Below are 26,022 nucleotides of genomic sequence, written 5' to 3'. Positions count from 1 at the left end.
TTCCAACCCTATTGTAGAATCTTTCTTCCTGCACTGAATCTTTTCTTTATTTTAGGCAGCAGTTATTTGGTATATTGTTATTGTCTTTAATGAATTGCTTTTCCCAGCTGTCACTCACATCTTACTAAAAATTCAGGGCAATTTGTGTGACCCGTGACTGAGCTATAAGACTCATACATTAGCCCTTGCCCACCCTAACAGGACTGTTTCTTCTGCTTGGAGTGGTTCATTGGTGTAGACTATTGACTACGGATATGCAAAAAAGAAAAATGCAAGTACTTGGGCACCTACCAGACAATTTAATGTGTGGAGGCTAGGCCCAGAACAAACTTGTCAGGTGGCAGTAGTATATCAAAGGCTGCTCCCTGGCTGTCATAGGCCCAAAGATGCTTCTTTCATTGCTGGCTTTTGTGAGAGAAAATTGGAGAAGCTTTATGAAATCAATTCACCGTTCTCAAAATAGTGCTTTAGTTGTAGTTCACACAATTAGCCACATCTGAAAAGCAGTGCATCTGCTCATTAATAAATGTTCATCTCCAAGAATCTAGGCTAAATTCTAGTTTAATCTCTTTAGTGCAGGGAAAAGAGATTGCTATAGCAAGCCTGAATGCCCTGCAATGTTATTAGTAAAGAAAGGCTTTTTCTTTGGAAAAAAAAAGTACGTGGATTTTAGTTTGTGGGTGACAGTTTTTGTTTTTTTTTTTACTTTGTACTTCCCATTTCATTCATATTCCATCTTGTTCTTTCAAGGTATTTCTAGCCTTTTGAGCCACATTATGTTTTTAGTAGGAAATATATCTTAGGTTTTAATTTAACTTTTAACTCCCATTTTCTAGAAAAGCTATTTATATTTCCACAAAATAAATACCACATAACACATGCCACAACAAGAAAAATATCTTTTTGGTTTTTTGAAAGCATTTTCTGTTAATAGTGATTAAAAACACTGTAACTGCAAATTACTTAAGACAATATTAAAGGTGCAGATTTATAATAGTGCGACTCATTAAAGAACAGGCAAACAACCCCGAGGAATAAAATATGGTGGAAAAGAAAGATGGACTAAGGACCTTTCAGAAACTCTTTTGATAGCACTTCCTGTGTTTCTTACTCATTTTTCTATGAGTATCAAAGAGATGCATGAACTTTTACAGGTCAGAAATCTTCTCTGGAGAACAGGCCTCAGAATGATAATTATAATACATTTATGCCTGTGTAAAATATCAGCTTCATTTACATCTGGATCAGGACCAATAATTTATGATTAAAATTTGATCTATAAATATATACTTGTAATATTTGCAATAGCATAGTATAACATATAACATATAAACATATAAATGCAGTTTTAAAATGAACCATAGGTAAATACCTTGATCCATAATAACTGATAACTAAGAGATTTAGGTTGGGTTGTTCTTCCATCTCCCTCCCTCCCAAGACAGAACCAAACACTCTGGTTACTGAGAAATCGTGACAGCAAAGTTTGATAAAACAAATCACTATGATTCATACTGGAAAGTTCACAGAAAAAAAAGTGTGGAGAATATGCTTAATGCCTTCAGGCTGGCTCAATCTCATTAGAGGTGGTTCGCATAACCTGAACTAAAAAGTTTACTTCCGTTGGCTCCCTGCATATTAAGAACTACAGACAGGCTCCTCCAGAGCTTTATTCAGAGTGGAAGCCTCACTTCACTCAGAGTAATCTTCTTTCAACATCTCATTACTAAAAATATGGCAACAATATTCATAGAGGCCACCTGTTTTAAAACTGTATTACTTAGCCAACCTATCTCCCATAATCTTCTTTTCAAGACTGACCTCCTAGCCTGATGTTGCTGAGTAACATTGTGATCTACTTACTCAAGAACTATTTCCATACCCATGCAAGTCCTGGTACAGATATATAAGTAAAACATGATAAGTTTTGGCAATTAACAATAACAAGGTCTCAGCTGAAATGCTGCCTTATAGCGGTCGTATAGGACAAGCAACTATACAAGTCTGATGACAACTCCAGTGACCGTGCTGAGCACACTGGGGAATGATTGCCCAACACATAAAGGTCAAAACTGAATGAAAGAGCAAAAGAAAAAAAATCTCTGTCTTAGAAATTAACAAAGCAATCTACTGCATTTCTATGGGAGAGGATGTCAGTGCCAGCTGGCATACACTCCAAGAGGAGGAAAGAACAAAGTGAACAAAAGAAGGAAGCAAAATGTTTCAACAGAGAGGGAAGACTTGTTAACTTCAAAGAAGAGACACTGCTAAAAGAGAAGGAGCACGAAAGGGAAAAGGCTGAAAGGGATGAAAGAAGGCTAATGTGAAGGGAGAAGAAAGCGAGCAGGTAGGCTAAAGAGGGCTCCATGAAGAAATAGCTCTGCTGAGGCACTGTGCCAAAACCCCTAACCAGTACAACTTTAGGAACAATACTATAGGGATGGAGAAGAGAAATCCAACCCATGGTAGCCAGGAGAGGGGTTAAAAGTACATAAAGCCTCCACTGAACAGGTTAATCATGAGTTAAAATGTCAGAGAAGAATAACTGCACTAATATCTCACACATTCTCTCACAAAAACTGAACTTCTCACAAAACCAGCACTGCCAGCATACCTAAACTGCTTACAACAGTTGCATTGTTACAACACTTGCAGATGCTTGTAGTGTCTGCACCTGTCAGTAAGAGTGATTATTACTTTTGTGTGCATAGGTCATGTAAAAAGTCACGTAGTTTCTCTATGATTTAGTTCCCCATCTGTAAAGCCCCCATCTTTGCTTCATTAGAGATGAAGAGGCAGTAAATTGACAAGGAACAATATAATAATAAAGAAACAAAAAGCAGATGACTTACTGGCATCATCAGGCTCGGCAGTGGATCAAAAAAATGCACACAACAAATGAAGCAGCTATCTAATGTATTTTGTAGTAAAAACATGAGCATCTTCTAAAATAAATCTGAAAAGAGAACAGGCCAATTGAAAATACCAATATGGAATCAATGTACACTCTGCTGTAGCAAGTCACAGGCTCCTAGTCACTTTCCACCCAGTAAGACTGTTCTTCAGTCTTGTTAATTGTCATGGTTTGAAGGACACCGACTAGCATAGGATGAGTTAATTAGAATTGCAAAGTACCACTGCTTACCATTTTTAGCAAACTACTATTTATCTCTGTTGCCACACCATACTGTGAGGTGCACTGCAATCCAGAGGTAGGGAAAGCTAATCATCCTACATCAGAAACCAAACCATGCAGGATTCAAGGTTCACTGTGGCTGAGAACATCTGTTCATGATCATAAATGATTCCTGAAGGCAAGCCAGAGTGAGCTTTGTGTTTTCAACACAGTCAGCCTCTTTCTGTTGTCCTAGATCCAGGTCAAATTCTTGGCTACTTTTTTTGACCTCTCATGTCTGTATAAGCCAATTCTTCAGTTCCCCTTCAGTGAAAGACACAAGACTGACTCCTCAGACCTTCTGAATACCAGAATGCCTTGCCTGACTCACAGTAAATAATGGCCACAACAGTCTCCTTCACCAAGCTGTTGATCAGCGAAGTAGCAATACAAACCACAGCCACAGTACAGATTGTAACGTAGAGGTCTACACGTAAATACCATCACACAGCTTAGACAAAAGAAGCAGTCCAGCCAGTTGCATCTTCACATGGTATCCAGACAGTCACTTAAATTTCGGCCACTTCAGAAATTTTTATCACTGTCTAAAGTTTACTTCAAAAATGTTTATATTTTAATATCTTCCCTATTAATACTACACATTGCATCCTGTCCCATAGCAATAAAAAAAGGAAGCAGAACAAAGAAAGGTACTTAGCCAGCGCTACACTGTGGTACTAAAGCATGACTAAAGAATTAAGTATGTGGTTACTTATACTACTAGATTAGAGAATGAGTATTAAGTCACTATCCATTTGGTAAAGGACTGTACTTGTGCTCATACTGAAGTCAATAGCAAGCCTGCAGTTAATTGCAACAGCAGTAAAATGTATTTTAGGAAGCAACCTCAAGGAGGTAGGCAAGATTATCTAATGACATATACGTATTTTACTAAACATGTTACTTGTCAAGCTAATTAGTTACCCTGCAAATGAAAAGGTCAACCTTGCATAATATTTGCATCTCATCTTTCTGAGTTAAATTTCCTGTGCATGGCAGGTGGGAAGAAGTAAATTCTACTGAGGTTGTGAAAGACAGACTGGAACGCTTTGGCAGGCAGAGAAAAATTAGAAAAAAAAAAAGCTGTGTAAAGCTGAAGTTAAGACCATGGAACGTGAAACAGGTCCATCAGGAAGATACTGATCACACAGCCATCAGCTCCATGTGCACAATTTGTTTTCAGTAGCCCTCTGGTCCTGCAATACATTGAACCTGACACACTTTTTTGATTGCTTCCTTTGGCCTTCGCTAATCCACACATGCAAGCTGAGAGTCAAGACTCATGAAACAACTCCACTGCGCAAAGACCATACCTTTGGCCCCCGAACGCTATTCTCTGGGAAAGATTTGCCTGCCATCCCATAATACTGCATACACACTCTGGCTATGTGCACATGTCTCCAGATGGCAGTCTCCTGACCAAGAGGCACCCTTGTCACACATATCTGTAGTATGCAAACTTGACATGAAAACTACTGCTTGAAAGGTATTTACGAAGCCATGATGAGTAGGTAACAAAGCAGTAGTAGCATTTTCGGGGAAATACCAGACAGAAGCAAATAGAGCACATCAGTACATGTAGCCATGGAAAAATCAATGGGCAATCAGCAGATTAACTGGGAACTTTTGGATTTTCTATTCATTTTTTAACAAACCAGCAGGTTTTGTGTTTCAGTGTGTAAACATTTTATGTCAGGAGGGGATCTGCAGAGGCTTTTTGTCCTGGCTAAAGGGCTTTACTTAATGGAGTGTTACCTGAAAAAGCATATCCATCCTTCAAGAATACATGCCCTGCAGGCTCACTGAAACAGCAGCAACAATTGAAAAAAAGCAAGCCATTATATGATACACACTCTGGCTTACAGAGGTTTAAATATATTAAGTCACTCTGTCAGGACTGCAAACTCTAGAATAATAAACCTCCCAGTAACCTGAGTACACTAGCTGGGTGGCAGGGAACCCTTCAGCAAAAAGCCACATTGCGCAGTTCAGGCCATTGAAGGCTTGAGGCCTGCTTGTAGGAGTCACCCAAGCCAACTCTGAGTTGAAAATGTGTTAAAGAATATAGGCCTCAGAGGAGACTCTCCACATTTTTGGTCAGGCAGGAATTTCCTGAATTTAAATAATAATAAATATGGCAATCATGTTAACTCCACTTCCAAGTCACACACTTCAACTCATGGTATATTTAAGAACTCCTTCCTTCTGACATTGACTCACCAATCCTATGTGCCAGGAGGCATAAGCTTTATATAGCCAGCATTGTGCCCTCGGAGCCCAGAAAGCCAGCTGTATCCTGGGCTGCATCAAAAGAAGCATGGCCAGAAGGGAGAAGGAGGTGATCCTGTCCCTCTGCTCTGCACTGGTGAGGCCTCACCTGGAGTACTGAATCCAGATGTGGAGTTCTCAGTACAGGAGAGACATGGACCTGTTTGAGAGCATCCAGAGGAGGGCCACAGAAATGATCCAAGGGATGGAACACCTCTCCTACGAGGACAGGCTGAGAGAGCTAGGGCTGCTCAAGTTGGAGAAGAGAAGGCTCTGGGGAGACCTCAGAATGGCCTTTCAGTATCTGAAGGGGGGCTGCAAGAAAGAAGGCAACATTTTCTTTGGCAGGGTCTGTTGTGATAGGACAAGAGGAAATGTTTACAAACTAAAAGAGGGGAGATTTAGGTTGGATATAAGGAAACAGTCTTTTAAAGTGAGGGTGCTGAGGTACTGTAACAGGTTGCCCAGAGAGGCAGTGGATGCTCCGTCCCTGGAGACTTTCAAGACTAGGCTGAAATAGGCTCTGAGCACCCGATCACGCTGTGGATCTCCCTGTTCACTGCAGGGGAGTTGGACTAGATGACCTTTAAAGGTCTTTTCCAACTCTACGGATTCTATGATTCTACTCCTCTCTATTACCTCAGCTTACAAATCTAGAAAGGGAAAAAAAAGTCTCCCATTTTTACTCATAACACTGGCATAACAGAGATATGAAGCTTGAGCTTTTTTTTTTTTTTGCTTAGTAGTAGTTAAAATTTAAGTCTCTTTGCCATCTGATCCCAGCTAAAAGTCTGAAAATTCTCCATTCTTTCTCATTTGATTTTTACTTGGTTCAAGAGTCCTTGTACGTAACTGTAGAAATGCTTCAGAAGCTATTGAAGACCTCATCATATGTACGAATATGGAATTAATTTGGGAAAGTTTCTGTGTTTGGAAGGTAAACCTTCTGTGTTTCTAGGATTTTATGTCTGATGCAGAAATTTCCAGTGTTTCCCCCAAGGGCACAAGCATTTTGAACCAAAATTACCTTGAAAGGCAGAATCCAACAGTTGCATTTTGTATTTCTTCTATTGGAAAGCGGAGTGTTGGGCTTTGTGCTGTGCTACTTCCACCATGCCAGTCCCAACTCACCTAGTCTTGGGTTGCTATTTGTCCTGCTTCTAAACACACAATTTCATGTTTAAAAAAAAAAAAAAAAGCCTTCACAGTGAGGCAGAATTATTCTTAAAATAAATGATCCCTTAATCAAAATTGGATGACTAACAAGCATAAAATTATGGCTCTGATAACACATATAATCGTTTCTCTCATTGCAAAGAGGCATACATCATTTGCATTGTCTTTCAGAAGTGTTTTATACTCACTTTACCATAATCTAAATGAGCATGCACAGTACAGACAAATGGACGTTCTAGCCCATCTTATGTATTTGCCTGGAAAGCATGTTATTTATTGTGGGTGCATATAAAAATTGTGTTGCTATAAATAAATATGTTAAAATATAAAGATAATGTAGTGGGCAAGCACATTGCTTGAGCAGCTGTAATTTTGATATAACTTTGTTATATATTTTCCACAAAGATGGGATTTATTTTCTAGACAGCATCTTTATAAAGTATATTTGAAACTTATATCAGCTATGGAATAAGTTCACTGAAGAGAATTTAAACCTGTGGATACATCAACTCAGCATGTGGGTACTGCCAACCAAATTTACAGCTCAAAATAGATATCATTTTTCTCTGCCAAATTCTCATTATCTGGGATTTACTTAAGAGCCCAAGCCAGCAACACAGCTTTAAATAACCTTAAAAATTTATAAAAATGACAAACACCAAAGTACGTATCACTTTTTTTTTTTAATTTCTGCTGTACAAAAGCTGTAAGAAGCTTTCAGTTCTCCAACTGTAGCATCTCTCCTGTATGTGAAAGCATCACAGCTGTGAAACTCAATAATGCATAGTCCTTCAGGCATAGCAACTATAGCCTCACATGACAATATTTGTAAGAGAAGATTCCCAGCTACCACACAGGACTTCACATTTTTTTCTGACCTTGCAGATCTGCATTCAACTGGCTATTAACTTAACTGTGACATTCTTACTGGAAGCAACCTGATCTTCTACTTAATTTTGAGAGCTTTATGTCTTTTTCCTTCTTAAAAGGGTAAGTCCCTCAACATAACTGATCTCACAGTGCTGAAGTTATGAAGCTTTATAAGCAAAAACATATGCATGCTAAAATACACCATAAAATTCTCTTGTGTATTCTTAAAATCACTTGTTTGTGACATACGTGGCATGAAGATGAAAGTATGATATGGTCTAAAGCTTTTACTGTTGTAAAAGTTTGTATGAAGATGAAAGTATGATATGGTCTAAAGCTTTTACTGTTGTTTCACTTGGACTGATTTGCGTAACTCACTGATTGATTCACCATTTGTAGAACACACTTTTTTGATTCCGTCCACAGCTTAAAGCCACCACTGAAAAATCAAACGATCAGTACAAGCTTGACATAGATTAACCCCACAAATAAACTACAGTTACATTAAACAATTTTCAAGTTCTACTTGAAGGTTATTTTTGCTCAAAGAATGGGAACAGGACAGAGATGCTAGGATGATCCCCAGCAAAATAAATTAGATGGATAGATAGATACTCTACACTTAGCACTTTTAAGAATGATCACATTACATGAAGGTATATGGCATGTTTATATGTAGAAATGTGGTATTCTGATTTATTAATCTTGCCAAGCATTATGCAGATCATTTTTTATCTGTAGGTTCAGCTCATATTATTGATTGACATTCAGTGTTCCTCTTCTGAGCTTGGGGTTAATTGCATTCCTCTACTACATTAAATTAAATGAACCATTCATGATTTCTTAGCAGCATAGTATTAAAATCATTATATTGTCTTTACATGGACATTTTTACATTTGTTCCATTCTTTTTTCTTTTTTGCTAAAACAGCTCTTTCCAGTAACTCCCCTCTTGTGCACAAGAGTGGCACTCAGTTTTGACCACTAGTTCTGCCTCACTTGTTTTATTTCTCCTCCTCAGTGCAGTTCTTTTAACTTACATGTTTTATTTCCTTCTCCTAAACTTGCTTTAAATTCTTTTCACCGGTTCTACATGTTTATCTCAGCCTGGTTTTTTAAAGTAATCTATTTTGTGCATGCCTACATATGACATAGTTTCAAAATATTCATATGGCTTTTAGCTTAGTTTTCTGTAGCTATTCAGAACTGCTCATAAAGAAATCAAGTTTGATCATCTTGTCTTTAAATAGCAATGATTTTTCTTTCCACATCCCATGGACTTCTCCCTTTATCCTCCCTGTAAAAATATGGACTACCGTCTTTTTGTCCTTTTATGCTTCTCTAGCTGTTAAAAAGATGTGAAAAAAGGCATTCTGTAGGCTTTTCTTCCCTCATCTTAATGATTCCTCTTGAACTGGGGAATGTTATTCATCTAGATCAGGTGCCTTGTCAAACTTTAATGGTTCTATATACTTAACTATGTGCTCTGGCATAATCATAAAGCCTTTACTATCTTCTGTGGGAAAATATATTCTTGTATTCCAGATGTGACCTTCAGCTTATTTTCAAAAATGTCTGTGCCACGGAAGAGAAAACCTGGGGTCTGTAAAATACTTCTTTTAACTAAGAATAGCTCTCATTCATGTTGCTTTATTGCCTTGCAAGCTAGTTTTGACAGATAACTTTGTACATACATGCTTTTAAAACCGTTTATTTTTACTGTATTTATGCTGTTATTAAACATTATAATTATCAACATTAAAGTCTAAATGTTGCTTATCATTAATTTATCATCAATATCTTAAATATTCCCTTTCCATTTGAAGCATTTTCTTTCATCCGTAAATAATTTTATTGAACTTGAGGTAAACTCAGGGTTGTCTACTCCAACTAGTCTAGCTTACACCTGACATTCACATGCTTTGCACATATGTAAGCATATACTTTCATAGTTCTTATCTTCTGGAACAGACCGTTGTATAGAACAGTACCATCTGTAGCCATCCATAATGACATAGAAAAAGAAGGAAAATCTAAATTTGCTTCACACTAACAACCTTGTACCTGTGATATTGGCTATTGTAAGATAGAGGCAACAGTCTGCAGGCCTAGCAGCACTTCTGAGCAGCACTACTAGCAGTGCAGAGTGCTGGAATAAGAGGATGCATAATATACATGACCCACTTAGTCCATTCATACATGTAGTACAATGGACGTCTGTGAAACTTTTTACTGTAAACAACTGGAAGCTGCTGCTGGGGTGAATGTGTATATGTAGGTAGTACACACATAGGAAAATCTCAGCATTTCACTTCAGAATTTCTGCACACTGTCCATGCACCAAGCAGCTGCCTGGTGCTCCCCAGCATAGGTTACAGGCTGCTGATAAGCCCCATGTTATTAGTTCTGTATCACTTACCTAACTGCTCCCTGACAAACATTTTCTGCATACACAGATAGAGAGGAGGTGGTTGTATATGTACATGTGCAGTTATCAGAGGATGGCAAAACTATGTATGCTACCAACAATAATTAATGTCTAAATAAAGAAGGAGGCAGTTATTATGGTGAACAGCTTATCAACATGACACATCATAACACAAGGCAATCTATCTATTTGACTATCCAAATTTAAATGCATACTTGCTTGTATATTTATCGGTTAGATTATTATTTTTAAATGGCTACTTCCAGTGTTAGACCATTATTTAAGCTGTAGCAGGCCCTCATTTAAGACTGCTGTAGTGCAAACTTGTTGTTTCCAAGCAGTGCCCTTCAATCAGTCTATCACAGTTTGCAATGATCACACTTGTAGTTCTCACTGGTTCACACCATCACCCTCCCTGAGAGTGTTTTACTCCTATCATGCCTTTTTTTTCCTACAGAGCACTTTCCTTTTGCATATTGTCATGCTCACCGTTTTCACTGTATTCTTTCTGTTTTTCAAGCTTGCAGCTCTCCTCCCCTTGCACTGTTTAACTGACTCCATTTTTTTTTCATAAGGAAGTATTGTACTTGAGTTTGTACTAAAAGTGAAAAAAGGAGTAAAATGGGCTATACTCTGATCCTATATGAAAAGAAGGTGAAGAGGGGGTGAAAGGAATCACCACCTACTGCTTCTCTGGCTTCCTCTTAGAAGAAAAGATTGATTCTTGCTCTCTCTGTTTTGTTTTCTGAAGAAATTAAGTGCCTACTTGCATGGCTATAAATCATGCATGGAGAAAAATGTACAGTTAAGCATCTCAGAGAGGGTGGGGATTTAAAATATGAGTCTGTCCTCAGGGCTTTGCTATTGCTACCTTGGGTAGCTCCCTACTTAGATTTGTGTATACTGTTATGAATCACACAATCTTTTTTACACTGCATAGGGAACTTAGACTCTAACTCAGGACTATGGATTCTGCCATGAGTATCTAGACACTGATCCCTGTCAGACCAAAGTTTAAACGTCTCTAACGTACAAATTACTCTTATTCACCTCTTTTACACTCCTCCTGTCATCCACTGTTCCCCTCACCACAACAAGGTTAATACTATTTGCATGATCCCACTGTTCTAGCAGGTGACAAGAGGAAAGGAGCAAAGCAAAGCAGAGCTGCTGGAAACACAGGGACAGTTGAAAGTTATGGGTCCTCCAAGAACACACTGTGCAGGATCTATATTTCAGAAGAAGTGAAGGGAAGATGAAGGTTTCAAGGCTCCTGGCATCTTTATGTTGCAGCTATCAGGTGAGGTTCAGACTACACATCAGGAAAAGATTCTTCACCAGAGGGTGGCCGGGCACTGGAACAGGCTCCCCAGGCCAGTGGTCACAGCACCAAGTTTGCCAGAGTTCAAGAAGCATCTACACAATGCTCTTAGACACATAGTCTGATTTTTGTGTGGAGCCAGGAGTTGGACTTGACCCTTATGGTTCCCTTCCAACTCATGATATTCTATGATTCTATGAACTGGCAATATGGTTTAAAGGTCTCTTTCTCCTCTTCCTAACCAGAAGTACCATCAGCTCCATAGTCAGAAAGAAAGAGGGAGATGATAATTACCCTCTTGCACAGCCTCTCAAAACCAGAGAGATGATTTGCCCAAGAGCTTGATAGCTTCGTCAGATGTTTGGCTCTCTTTTTATTGGCATAATGAAAGATTCAAATGGTATCAACAACTCTGAGCACAAACAGGCACTATCGTTATCTCATTCAGCCTTTATCTATCAGATACTTCGGTTTTACACACATAGTTGACAGGCTGAAGCTCAGTGAAGCCCTAATACTAAAAGTAAAAGAAATAAAATAATCAGCTGACAGAAACAGCAATAGGACCTATTTTAAGAGGAGGCATATGTGTATATAAATAAATGGAAGAAATATTAAATCAAAATTTGCCTGTCATAAAGTCATTGTATCAGAATAACAGGAACAATTTAGATTTCTGAGGGTAGTAATTCTTTCAATCCACAGTTTAAATAAAGGCATGCAGAACAGAGAAATACTAAAACTGTAGCTCCCCTTTTTTCTCAAGGCAAAAAATGAAGACCATATTAAAAAAAAGAACAAGATAAAATGGTGTCCAAAAGAAGAGGAATTATCAGCTGATGGTATATCCTAATACACTGAGTCAGTCACTCTAACGGCTGGACAGAAGTCCTGAGACATCTGTGATGAGCCCACCTAGCACTGAATTTTGAGACCCTGTGATTATAAAGTAGTTACGTGATCATGCCCATTCCCTGTTAACTTTTGTTTGCATGTTTCACTTGCTAAAAAGGTAATTTTAACTTCCAAAATAGGCAAACTAAGTGAAACTCAGAACTGTGACCCAAAAAGATCATATTAAATGGGATTTTTCTCTGTCATCTCTTTATGCTTTTGATTATTCTTGACATTGTATAATGTTAAGTTATAAATAGAAAGCATCTTGAAAATGTCATAATATGCTGAGTCTAATAAGAAAATACCAGAGATGGAAAATATGCTTAAGAAATCAAGTTTACATGGCAAACTCAAGATGAAAAATTAAACTGGGCTTTACTGTAATGGAACTTAACTCTTTTACAAAATAAATGTGAATTGTGAGCTCAAGCTGGAAGCTACAATTGAAATGTAAACATTCTTTATTGAGAGCAAAATGCTGCATTAATATCAATCACAAAAGCTGAAGCTTGTGGCATTACTGTATAGAGTGGTGATGCTTTTTCACCCTTTCAAGTGGATCTAATTCCGATGAAGTTCCCTAGCCAACCCAAACATTCAAAGTATTTGTACTTGTTCCTCCAGCAGAGCATGAATTTGTTTCAAAATATTCTAGCTTAATTGATTTATTTTTCACTCTCCTTTCTACTCCATATATATACTCCTCCAATTTATTTTTAGGCTTCCTGAGTTTAATCTCTGTGCAGGTAAAAGGAGTGGTACTGTTGAGTACACAACAAGCTTCCTAGATTCTGAGAAACTAAATCAGAATGTTTGCTAAAAAACAAAACTAATTATTTCTTTTCTGTGCGTGGACATAACACAAAGAAATTTTTGCTTTCATTTTCACTTTTGCAATTGGTAGCTCTATCAATAACCATGAATTCTCCCCAGTCTACATGGATCATTTTAGCCCTGAGAACATACCTGAGGGTATTACATCAGCAGCATCATTCTGCATCATGTCCCCAGTAGGCTCTGGAAGCAGTCACCACTTATTCTCTGGAGTCTGAGGATGGGCAAGGAGGGTCATAAATCCATGGGAATCACAGTGCCAAGACTCACAGTTAGTGGGAAAATAAGTGCTCCAGAAATGGATTCAGAGCACCTGCATTACATTTCTCCTCTTAATATTCTTTCAGAAGAAGAACCAAATGTCTCCTTTGGCAATAATTTTGTTAAGTTTCAATATTTCTTGTCTCACAATTTTTTTTATTAATAATGAAGCATAACTGAAGTTAGAATAATAATGAAACCATGACAATAAGATAATGTGTGTTGATGTAACTGGTGAAAATTTCAGTGAGTAATCTGTAAAATCAATAAAAATTAGACTCTTACCATAGTAAGTGAAATGATTTGGAGGTATTTCAGATAGGAATATGTGAAGCAGAAGAAATAAGATATGGCTATGGCAAGTTCAGTCAAGCTATTCCCAACCCAGCATTTCTTCCTGCTATGAATATCTTGTTCAACCAGTGCCTGGTTTAGATTAATGAGGTAATCAGTTAAATCCCAACGAAAAATAACGCTTTCACTTTAAAAATGTAGACACCTAGCTGCTTGATTTATGATGGTGTGAAGCTATGACTTTGAGTAACTAAAGGTGACTAGTCAGAAAGGAAAACATTAACAGACTGTAAGTAGGATCAACAGTATCTGGCAGTCAAAAACAGAGTCAGAGCAAAATCTGCCGCACTGCCACTGCCCCACTGTGGAATTAACATCAAAAGTAATAACAAAGATAATAAGTATCTTAAAAACTCTGTAGCTAAGAACATAGATTTTTTTTTCCACCAAACCCAAGCAAATATAACTGGCTATAATTGCATGACTGGGGACAGAACAGCCTTTGAAGTTTCAGAGTTACCTGTCTACTTAAAAGCCATCTTACAAGATAATTGACTTTTCTTCCAAGTGTGGCTGATCTGTCCCAGGTGCACACAAATTCTCCTAATTTCTGTTCTGACACTTGATGTAAAAATAGAAAATTGTCATCTCTTCAATCAAGAAAATTACAATCAATTATTATTGTAACCCAACTTCCTTATGTAGTGATGAATGCTCTACCTGTATCAATGAAACAGATAAAAGTTTGAACTGAGTCTGAGCTCAGCATATCTTAAGATTCTGAAAAGGATGCAGGATTTGACTCTTCATTTTTAAACTGTAAATTATGGACTGTCTAATTGCTTGGCAGCATCTGAAGATCTTAAATTATAAATGGTGAATTCTCTTCTTGCTTTTGTTGTACAAAAAAAAAAAAGGACAACTTTAGGAGATAATCAAAAATTGTCATCAGTTAAGAAGGCTATATAAATTGTCTTTCAATTTTTCACTTTTCCTTTGCCAGTTTTTTAATGGACATTACCTTGACTGTAGTAATTCAATTTTAGAAAAAATGGTGACATCGGACTTGCCTCCATGCTATGTACCAAACTTTTACATTAACACTAACTGCAGTAAACAGAAATTATGGGAAAGTTATCTGCATACCTACCTATGGAGAAGGTGAATTCCCACGTCCTCAAAATCCTTAAATGCAGACAAAGGTCACTCTGCTTGATTTTTAGAAGAAAATAAATAAATGTCCTGTCATGATCTATATCCCTTCTGAACACTTTGACTGCACCCAGAGTGGCATTCCCGTTTGAATAGTTTTAGCATCTGTAACAAGCAATATTTATAACAAGTGAAAAGTAGGTCTTGAGAAAATTGAGCTGACATTTAGAGAGCTACATTTGGTGCAACTCAAATTTACTGCAGCTGCAGTATAAATAATCTGAGCACTGCCAAAGATGAGCTACTTATGTCTGTATACACACAGAACAATTTAAATTTCTACACATTTAATTTCAAATAAAAGATAGTTTTATGGCTGATCAGCTCTGTACACACCATTTCAAGTGTGACAAAGGCATGAAATCTGAAGGAACTTGCATCGCAAAGAATCCAAAATGACACTAATTTCTTAAAACTACTCCACATCCCTCTCCACCAAATTCAGGTGTAATGTGGGAATTTGATGTAATTCCTACTTAATTACATTTAACCATGTCTGCACATAAAGTTTATACAAAGGCAGAGATTCACATGAAGTTCTCTACATGCTTAACATTCTTAACAGTGCTGGATAGGGGGCAGGGGATACAGTCAAAGAGGTGACTGTGATTTGGGGACCAACAATTACTGGCTTTTCACCAGAAGAAGGTGTTTGTATTGACTGTGATAGGAAAGCACAGGATATAGAAACCTTTTGATGCTCAGCTCCAGCACAAGTTTGGAAGGGTTGCAGCCACCCCAGGGATGGTGCAGAAGCCACCTCGCTCACATGGACTAGGAGGCACATGATGCTCCAGGATGAAGCTGGCTGGTTTTGCTCAATGAGCCATGGGAAGAAGAGGAATGAGACATTTGGGAATCAGTTGGGCCAAACCAGTTGGTCCAGACAGAAGATTTCAAAGCTTAGGTCATGCTAGAGTTTGCTAAAGGAGGGTCCTCATCCTATTCTTTCATTTTGAACTCAGTTTTTGACTATCTTAAGGTTGGTTTTTATATGAAGTTTTTGGAACATAGAGTTTAAGGGAAGATTTATGCTATTTCAAGTTAAGGCATGAGGGAAATACTGGTGTGCCAACTCTTTTAAAAAATAGCATTGGTTTACATTGGTGTTTCTCTTACATACCAGTGTTGTTTCACAAACACCTCAAAGTATGGGATGCAGTCTGTGATAAACTGGAAAAAACAAGAACCTAAAGAATAATGCTAGAAATGAAAACAGAGAACCCTGTTGATACAATTCTTTATCTAAGTGTGTTTTCTGATCATAAGATCATAGTTCCTATTTCCAAGTTTAAAAATTATATCATTCAGACGGCATTATCATGTGTCTTAGTCCCTGTTCCTTTTAGACTTCAATTCTTAAATTCTTAGAGTTCCTTTAGCATTTTAATGACATAAAAATAAGATTCCTGTAATGCACTGGGTTTCATTGTCAGTTTTTTATAGTATTTAGAGAAATTTGGGGCACGCATGAAAATGTTCCTGCGTTAAAAAATATATATACATTCTAGCTTTGTGGTAATAATAAAGAACATTTTTTCTTAAAATCCATAATCTGTAAATAATTTACTCCCTTGTAAAATCTTTGAATCATCTAATGAGGGAAGAGAAAGCATATGCGAAATTTAGGAGACCAGCCATGCATTTGAAGAACAACGTAATGCAAATTCAGGGTGATCTGTACAAAAGCAGCAGCAGACCTTAAGGTGTTCACTGCAGCCATTTCATGAACATTTTTACATCCCAAGATAAACGACTCCATGGCCCAGCAACATCACTGGTTTTGCAGGAACGCCATCATCTGAAACCAAGCCACTCCAAACTATGAATTTATAGTTCAAGTTACAATTAAGAGCAATGTCTGATAGATTTAGGGAAAAATATGAAGTTACACATACACCCTTAACCTTGCCCTGCAGAGATGATATTTAATAACTGTATTTAAATATCCCATCCTATTAGGATCAAATGACTTTTTAGAAATGTATCCCTTCTTTTGGACATCCTGCAGAGAAGAATTAAAGTCACTGAAGTTACAAAATCATGTGTCCCTTCTGCTCACTGAGAACAACAGCTGCATGTACTCATGGGCGTAATTTTGCAAGTAGGACATTAACCAATAGACTTGTCAGTCAAGAATACATATAAATGACTTAAGCTGTACCTGTAATTCAATATGCCTACAAAGTCTGGGCTAAAAAAAAAACCCCACAGGCTGCAATTAAAAAAGGTATCCCTTCTTGCAGGTCTAATGTGTCTCTGATCTCCCATGCCGTATGGCAATCCTGTCACTAGTGCAACTATTATGAATTTGAAGGAGCTGCTCCTGACTAACACCACCACAGGAAATCGAGTGAGGCCCAGAGACAGTCAGATCATCTCCACAGGTGTGATGGCTCACCCAATCTCATTCCTAGAAGCACCTGTCACTCCCTCTTCCAGTGAAAGTGACTTTGCAAAACAAGCTTTGCTTTTCATGCCTGGATTCACAGGGGCATCAAAGCAGCTGAAGTCAAGGCATAGCTTACCTCTCGTGGTCTGTCTCCTCGTAGTTTTATGATTTCTCACAACAGAATCAAAGTCATAGGACCAGTCTGAAGGGGCAAGTTAATGCGGGTGGCCTGTTCTGAGCGTTGTCCGAAGTGGAAAGAGGAGGACAGCATGGTCATCATACACTCACGGGTGCACATGCAAAGTCTGCACCAATCCAGACTCACAGAGGGAAGGCTCTGTGGCTCTCTGCTGGAAATCAGCTAAAGATGGTTACATGCCTGTATAGTAAGTAGCAGAACATCACCACCTGGAAATGAAGAGGAGGGACTGTCCCCTGAATAGGGTCTGTGGTTTCAGAGCTGATCCTGTATCTGGGCATTTGCTCCTCATACGAAAGCTTTGCAGATTCAGACATTAATCTTGGTCAGAGAAACACAAACTGAAACATAAACCATGAGGAGAGATATTCACTGCACTTCGCAGGTTTTTGTTTGTTGATGGTAGAAAACATCTTTCACTCTATTTTCACTTTTGAGAAAATAAGTAGTGGTTTGAATTACCTACAGCTCTGTAAAACTTTAAACAATGCATTCAGCTGCTACAATTTGAGCCAAAGGGATACAAAAAATAAAAAAATATATATTCTATGGTACTTATTCTATCTAAGACAGAGTCTTCCAGATGTACACATGACTGAAGTAAAGGCTACTGTGCTGGCTTGCCTTGCTGGTACTAGAAAACATCAAACTGGTTGATTTCTGCTGCAATATGCTAAGTAACATAATTAAAAGAGCTTTTTTTCTGTCATGCAGTGAGTGTGCCTGTATCTTCTCTATTATTCAGGTGAGATATGTGTATCGCTGAGATGCATAAAATACTGTAAGCCATATTTTAATGGTGGGCTATTCTCTAAACTTAGGGGTAGATATTTACTTGTTAAAGGTAGAAAGTTATGTCTGCATGAGAATCACAGCTGGTAATCAGCTCTCCTCTGCACACTGACTACTCCTTAGTAGGGCAGAACAGGAAGGCAACTTTTATGCCCTGACACATCCATGCAGGTGCCCTGTCCAAATAAGCACATCTTCCAATGTGGCAGAGTGGGTGAGGAGCTGGGCACGTCTGCTCATCTTCTGCATCCTTATCAGTCATTCCTAACCAACTTCCTTATCATAACTACTTCTTCATATCACTTCTGGCTGCTGTAACATTACAGCCCATAGGCAAACAACTTGAATTTCTTAACTCATCATTTCATGCATTTCTAATTTATTGTCTCTCTTTAAATCTCCATTAAAATGAGAATAGGAGAAAAAAAAAAACCAACAAACTCTTTGCATACTTATTCACCAAGCAGTTTTCTTAGGTTCTTAAAGGTCTAATTATGATATGAAAACATGATTTCAACTTTGCAGATGATACTAAATTGGAAGAGAATAAAAACAAATGAGGAATAATTAGGCAGTGCAGCCAGATATAAAAGAATTCAGATCATTTTATATTTCAGGAATAATAGATGGCAAATGCAGGGCTGTGCAAATAAATTGAGAATAATTAGCCTTACAGCATGGCATAAAAAGTGAGATTGCTTAGAAAGAAAAGATGCTACAACACTCTGAGTGAAATGAATCTTAGAGTGTGAAATTCACATCTAAAGTTACATTACCTCTATGGCTTGATTGTGGTCTCAGTAGCCTGCTAGAAAAAGTTAGCATTTAGTGACAGCAAGAAAACCACAGTCTGACCTCCGGAAATGAAAATCTGCATGTTACAGGGAAAATATACCAAGAAAACATCAGCTCGTTTGCTTTGTGCTTGTGTTTCTAACGATGAGGCACCTACTGCTATCTTCAGCCAGAGACACACTGGCTAGAAGGAGTTCTAGGTTGATCAGGAGCTGCCATTTTTTGCATCCTTTCAGTATGTTATATGCCTTCAGGTCTGAATTTACAGTAGCATTTCCAGCAGTCAGGCCTTGGAGGTTCTAGGAGAGCCATCAGCAGGAACAATGTGAGAAGATACACTGCTGGCTCTAAGATGTTTCTTCATAGACATGAAAGATTATATGCTGAGACAGAAAGGATGGCAAGGGACATCATCCGAAGGGTTCACCTTTGCTTTCTATGCTGCTGTGAGCTGCAGTGCTTTCCTCTTTATATACTACTGCTGTATATACTACTATACTTTATAAATGATTATATTATTTCCTATAGACTGAACCACCACCTGACAAAAATGCAGTCCCTTTTCTGCATATATCAGCAAATTAGTTGTCATTTATATTAACAGAAGGTCCTTCTATATCTACCCAAGACAAAGTGTGAGGGTTTTTTCTGCAATAGATGGAGTTTTGTTCAGAAAACTGATCCTTTCAATTGAGAGTTCTCTCTTCTCATGGAAAGTAGAAGGAAGAAGGAGAACAGAAAAAACGCACAAGGGAATTAAGGTCACTGCTGGTGCATCAGTACTGCAAGGGATTACCAACTACAGAATAGTATCAGTGAAAACAAAATTAAATAGACCTCTCTGAAAAAAATGAGCTCTAAAATCCATCATTAGTCCATGCAATTTGAAAAGTATTAGGTTGATCTGTTTGCCTATCTGGAGATGCCATTGTAGGGGTAAAGATTTACCTGCACAGGACTTCTACGGCAAAGTTTTAGCCTGTTGAACAATAGCATATTAGTGACACAAACTGTCTTGTTAGGTCATTAATACATTTCTTTCAAGCTGTATTTTCCATGCAATAGGTCTGAATTATTAGCCATCTTTCAAAATATGCAAATGAAGTGTTTCAAATCTTCCAAATGCAGTGAATCATGTCTCAGCATTTCAGCACTGAATGCTTTCGTAATTTATGGCAGAGTGCACATCATTTCTATATATGGCTATACCTAACACGGGTAGCTCATTTCACATTTGAAATTCAATTCTGCTCACCAACTAATTGATTCGTTTTCATAAACACTCTAAAATTTGTAATAAGAACAATGCTTTGCTGCAAGATACTGTTTTGGGGCTGCACCAAAATAAACTATGAATATTTATTTTCAACGAAAGCCAGTGGGTCCAACATCAAATAATGCAAACACAGTCATTTCTTCTGACAACCCCTGTTGTTAGATGAGATTTGGCAAACTTTTAAATCAACCCCTTAAAATACCAGTACTCTTATTCAGTCTCACTCTTTTCTCTCCTCTGCCTCCTTCCTCACTCCCTCCCTACAGCCCAAACTCCATTTGCATCCCTCCAGCTCTGTCTATGTGAGGCATGGAAAAAGACTCAGCCATGAGCTTTGAGAGCCACATTGCCCATGTTCCTTCACCATGACAGCCATATTTTGTTTCCTGAAAGATAAGCGTTTCCAAAGGCCTCTAGCATCTACTCTGAAGTGAGGTCCTACTGATTTCCAGAGCAAAAATTGGTTTGAAAACACAAGCTAAGATGATGGCAGCGTCCTTAGGAACTGCTACTGCTGAGGTCTGCAGTTCAGTCCCCAGCAATTACAAAGGTGTCCCTCCAAGCTATCCCACATATAGAAAACAAGAAGGCATGTGCCCCCAGAAGTCGTAGGGTTTTTGTTTCCTTCCTTCTTTTCCCATCCTTCCTTCTTTCACCCCTACATGTGGACTTTGAGTAGAAAAATGCACCTAACCTATCATGAGAAAAGACACTATATTGAGGGACAAATACATCAGAGCATTAAGGGTGCTCCAAACAAGGGACTGGAGGGTAGGTGCTGCAGAATCTCTTTCTGAACAAAATCAACGGATGGAGAACAAAACAATTTTCAGATTGTTTATACTCTGGCAGTGGTAGATAAAACATTTCTTCTCAGAAGCTGGAGCCTCATTTTTGAATACAAGGAAGCATATGCCTTTGACCCACATTTACATTTCAGAATAGCAATATGGACATAACACTAAGCATGGGGGTTGCCCACTGCAACTCTTATGTCAGGCTTGGTGAGCAGCATATGGACTGGTGATGGTCCCGCCACCAGAGGCTTTGAGGAGCATGGCCCAGCCTTGTCATATTACAGCCCCCCAGATGAAGTACAGTATTAGCCTGTCTGACTGATGTCAGGCACTTCGGGAAACCATTAAGATGGGCCTCAAGTGGGTTTATGATCAAAGATACTCATAAATATAACTAAGTTTTAGATTAATAGAGTTTCAACAGTATTAGAGGTAACTTTAACTCTGTGACTGACAGTGAGTTCCTCGTGTCCTAGAGCACACCTTCCCCTCAAACATACCCAGACTTTTGTGTCATTTTAACCCCAAATGGAGGTGGGAACAAGCAGCAGAGACAGATCTACCTTCTGAAAAGAGCAGGCAGTCTGATCTAGCTGTATCATAGAAAATCTCTCATCAAATGCATCAACTCTGCACAAAGATTGTCCTGAGTTTGTTTCATAGCTATTTGGAAACCCGTCAGTAGAAATCACAGCTACTGGAAGTTTCTCTACACAAGCCAGAAAATAAATGTTGTGGGAACAAACACTGCAGACAATGCGTCCCTCAAACCTGGGCTGTGCCCTGCTGGTGACCACTGCCATTAAACATTTAAACTGCTGGAGGCCAGCAGTCCAGAGACCTGTGCATGTTTCTCTCCTCTGCACCTTCCTTGGGCATCCACCACATTTACCATTGCGCATTTGACACAGGACCTATCACCATCATGTACAAGATGCAGTGGCTTTCTTTTCTGGCTGCTTTACTCCCCTGAACTGTGTGCTGTCACCAGAAGGCTGGGTGGTGTCCATGTAACATGGAGGGCTTCATGCCTGCCTCTAGCAACAGAGTCAGGGTCATCAGTTTTAAATGCTGCTTAGCTGTGTTCTTCTTTTTCAACAGAATAAATGTGAAATTTGGCATAGAAGAGTATTTTTCGGTTCCACAATATTTTCTCTTACAAAAAACAAATCCTGGATGGGACCCTAGGCAACCTGATCTAGTGTCTGATTTTGTGGTTGGCATCCCTGCCCGCAGCAGGGGAGCTGGAACTAGTTAACCTTAGAGGTCTCTTCCAACCTAAACCATTCTGTAATTCTGTGGTTTTATGATTCTATGACATTCAATTCAAGTTACACTTTGATTTTGGTAGCGATGGATACGTAAGAGTTACTATTTATTTATTTATCACAAAGACCACCTATATATAAATAAAACTAAAAACTTTTAAAAGGTGAATAAGATCCTGAATTGCTCAGCAGACTTTTAAGTCCTGGAAGATTCAGCAAAAATAGAGTGAAGTACTTACATCTTCAAAAAGCATTTAGCCAAGCACTTCATCAAAGGTTAAAGTGCAGAAACATGAAATAAGTGAAAAGTTGGCTCACTAGACTGCAAATTGGCCACAGAGGAAGTGAATTTCATGAGGAATAGAATTTATAAGCAGTTGTGATAGAGATCAACAGTAGATCTTCAGCCTTTCAATATTATATTAATGATAGCACCTAAAGTAAGTTTCTGCTGTCTACTCCAGATAGTAAATTCTGGTTAACAATCAGCAAAGAACAATACAATTAGGAAAAGAAAAATATATATTTTTTATGGAGTGCAGTACTGATAAATAACAATGTCCATGAAAGAGAGCATAAAGTCAAGCAAATAGATCACTATCAAAAGGAAAAGTGTTGCAGAATAACAAGGAAAACACTTCTGTTTCAGGAAAAAAAAAAGTCTTTAGCCAATCCAGCTCGAAAAAGTTGGCTAAAAAGTGCAGCTTGAGTGAATAAAACAAGCTGAATTGCTTTAGAATTAGGCTCAGATATTAGGAAAGTACTTCTGAGATATATGCAAGTCATCAGTAAAATTTAATCTAGGTTGAACTGAACTCAGTACACTGGTAAAGATTGAAAGCATGTATTTAAGGACATACTGACACAGGATAAATTGCATGCAATCTGCAGCATCCTGTTGGCCTCTTACAGAGTCTGTAGTTTGTTTTGAATCATATTCCCAAATTTCAGAATCATCATAGGGTGCTCTGCCTCATCTGCTGATGATGAGGTCCACAGTAGGTGCAGGAAAGATGGACAAGTTATGGTCACCACCTGCATCCACAGAAATTGCTCAAGTAGAGGGGCAATCAAACACCACCTATAGCAGCTGAAGTTTAGAAAGAGGATTTCAAGATTTTTCAAAGAATCTCTATTTTTTTCTTTCAATCACTACATTTTGCTATATAACCCACAGACTTATTGAAAGCAGACAAACTCACACCTTCCTCTTAAACAAAGGGTTAGGCTGGCCTTCCATTTGTTGCCTGTTTGCTGATGCCCTAGCAAAGTCTTAAATTAAGTTGCTAAAACTTCAGTATGACCACTGAGAATGTGATCATGACTGGGAGAACCTCACAGTGAAGATGCCTGATGAGTATCAAGTTAAGGATGATACAAATGGGGGAGAAAATACATACTACTTCATCAGAAGAAAAATGCCTTCCTGTGCTTCCAAATGGCAAAATACGCATGTGGCATCACTGAGTTAACAAGTGCAGGGGTGGCTAAATCTCTGCACAGAGTGTTATGAATATCTTCATTGCTAAAGGAACTAAAGGAAAAAGTCATGAAATATCTTTCTGGTCGTAACTGGTTTTAATGGTGCAGGTTTCAAAGAAGGCAATGTCATGTTTTCTAAACATTGCCTCATTCCTTGTCCTTTCCAGTCAAATCATAGTTTTTTTCATCCCATAAAATAGGATTTGTGTCAGAACAATGGCAGATCTTTTGAAATCTATAATGCAGGACCAACATTAAATGTCAAGGCATGAAAACAAGAAAGCAAGACAGAAAATGCCAATTGTTAAGGACACCAACTCTTTAACAAAACATACAATGGAATAATAAGCATGAAGAATTTCTCTCACAATAAATGTTCAAAATGAAGGCTTTTGATTGCTCTTGCTTCTGAAAACCATGTTTATCTGAGTAAACATAATTCTCTTTGAAGAAGAGAATTATCCTTTAGCAAGCAGTATTTTCCTGTCAATCAACAGTTTGCACAGACAAGCAATTGCAGTGTGACCAGTCTTCTCTGGATGCTTCATCACCAAAAGCTTCCAGTTATCCCAGTGTCACTTTGTGTTTAAAAAACATGCATTCTGGCAGTGCTCATAACCAAAGATTTTAATGAAAAAAAATCAAGAGGGGAAAGAATGTCTCCCTAGTAGCTTCAGAAAGAGCACTTCCACAAGGACATAGCACAAAAGCAAAGCAGAAATTGAAGATACATATTCTTGTTATAGTTTGCACACTCATTTTCCAGGCACCTAAGAACACCCATGCTAAAGCAGAGGGAAATAGCCTGAAGAGATTAGGTGACTTTGTCTTGATAGATGGTCTTTTGTAAGGATGAACTTTGCTAAATTTTTGGTACTTCTATGCCTTATAATAGGGTTTTCATCTTGTCCAGATAATAACAAATACCAAGCCAATTACCATTGATTTCCACTGAACAGTGGATTCTGGTGGAAATGTGCAAGATGTTTTCAATACAAAATAGTAAAATGGGGGGCTCAAAATTGTATCACAATCCTGGAGGTGCAGAAAGCACAGGCTCTGGTGTGATGGAAAAAAAAAAAAAAAGAAAAAAAAAGCCAGTAGAAGTCTTTGGTTCCTGGTTTACCATGTAGGACTGATCTTTCAAGGGCAGTTTTCTTAATCCTTTCTCAAACCTAAGATGTTGTGTATTTAGTTAAGGTCTGCATTTTCCTTGGTCTCATGGACATTTGTGTTCACCACGTTTGACTGATATCTGACTTTCTAGTATATTAGGTAACTTCCAAAATCAGAGTAAAGAGATAGACAGTGATTCTGATGTCATCTTTATTTTGACCAGAACTTTTTTTCACAGAAAGTCTTGAATCCTTTATTACAAGCAAGACTTAAATGAAAATGAAGAAGCCAATTTCAAATGGAAATGTAAAATTGAAAATTAGGAAACTATGAAGACAAACATAAGGCAATACATCACTAAGATCCCCGGTTTCTTTCTGGCAAGTCATAACATAATGACACAGCTGACAGCTCCCCAGCTGCTATATGTTTCAATGGGCCAGGGCTTTAATTGCTAAGAATGGAAGAGACATTCATCTATTGCACTAAATAATTCCCCTTTTTCTGACATTTTTAGAATCTCAAAATTCTGTTATTTTTCAATACATTTTTGACAAAAATCAGCATTTTTGTCAAAATGTGGACTGTCTTTTTGGTCCCTATCACATATCTTCTTTCATTCTTAATTTCTTTTTCACCAGTGAGATCACTAATACTTAATTCAAATGGAAATTTGGTCTTGTCACTTAAAAATTGCTTTCCATAATCAGTTACAGAAAAATAATAGAAATTTGCATTAAAACTATCTTTGATGCAGCTATACGAAACTTAATAAAACAAAAATAGTCAGATAAATTGAAATGTTTCACTTTAAAAAAAAGAATATTCTTGTTCAGATTTTGACTTAATATTATGTTCTATTAGAATATCAATTGTGAAAATTAGCAGTACTTTTAAATGAGAATCATTTCAATAATAGTTGAGAGTGAAAAAGGCATTTTCATCAATTTCATCATTTTTTCCCCAACTGGGAAGTTATATTGGAAGTGACGTTTTACAGAAAGATTCGCTCTTTAAAAATGGAAATGTGTCTTCCAGTGAAATCTGTAGCTTATAAAATTCTCTGGTTCTTACTTCTATAGCTGAGGAATATTGTTTTAAAATCAGCATGACTTTTAAAAGGTAGAGAATTGCATCAGAACAAAATCAAACCAATATCCTTAAACACA

The 26,022-nt window shown here is 37.9% G+C and overlaps 2 long non-coding RNA genes across 2 annotated transcripts in view; both read right to left on the bottom strand.

Moving 5' to 3' along the window:
- The window catches only part of LOC110404508, a 160,593-nt gene that overhangs the window by 55,838 nt on the left and 78,733 nt on the right, over positions 1–26,022 (bottom strand). The window lies entirely within an intron of this gene.
- On the bottom strand, positions 13,102–17,659 carry LOC110404522. The gene is made up of 3 exons (XR_002442299.1): positions 17,265–17,659; positions 14,675–14,841; positions 13,102–13,183 (listed from the first exon to the last, which is right to left on the bottom strand). It is a non-coding gene; the product is annotated as an uncharacterized LOC110404522 (long non-coding RNA).

The sequence above is a fragment of the Numida meleagris genome, chromosome 1 (assembly GCF_002078875.1).
Source record: "Numida meleagris isolate 19003 breed g44 Domestic line chromosome 1, NumMel1.0, whole genome shotgun sequence".
NCBI lineage: Eukaryota > Metazoa > Chordata > Aves > Galliformes > Numididae > Numida > Numida meleagris.
The sequence above is the reverse complement of the archived record's forward strand: the minus strand, read 5'-3'. Positions and strand labels throughout refer to the sequence as shown.